Below are 308 nucleotides of genomic sequence, written 5' to 3'. Positions count from 1 at the left end.
TATATATATATATATATAATAAAGAACTCCAGGCAAATAAAAAACTTGTCCCTGCAATGCAATGGGCAAGTGTTCGTTTTGTTCTAGGGTCTGGAATAAAGCAGATTTACTTACCTGATCCTGGCTTTCTCCGGGCTGCTAGACCGGTACCCGCATTATATATATATATATAATAAAGAACTCCAGGCAAATAAAAAACTTGTCCCTGCAATGCAATGGGCAAGTGTTCGTTTTGTTCTAGGGTCTGGAATAAAGCAGATTTACTTACCTGATCCTGGCTTTCTCCGGGCTGCTAGACCGGTACCCGC

The sequence above is a fragment of the Nanorana parkeri genome, unplaced genomic scaffold, assembly GCF_000935625.1.
Source record: "Nanorana parkeri isolate BGI_ZX_2015 unplaced genomic scaffold, ASM93562v1 scaffold1, whole genome shotgun sequence".
NCBI lineage: Eukaryota > Metazoa > Chordata > Amphibia > Anura > Dicroglossidae > Nanorana > Nanorana parkeri.
The sequence above is the reverse complement of the archived record's forward strand: the minus strand, read 5'-3'. Positions refer to the sequence as shown.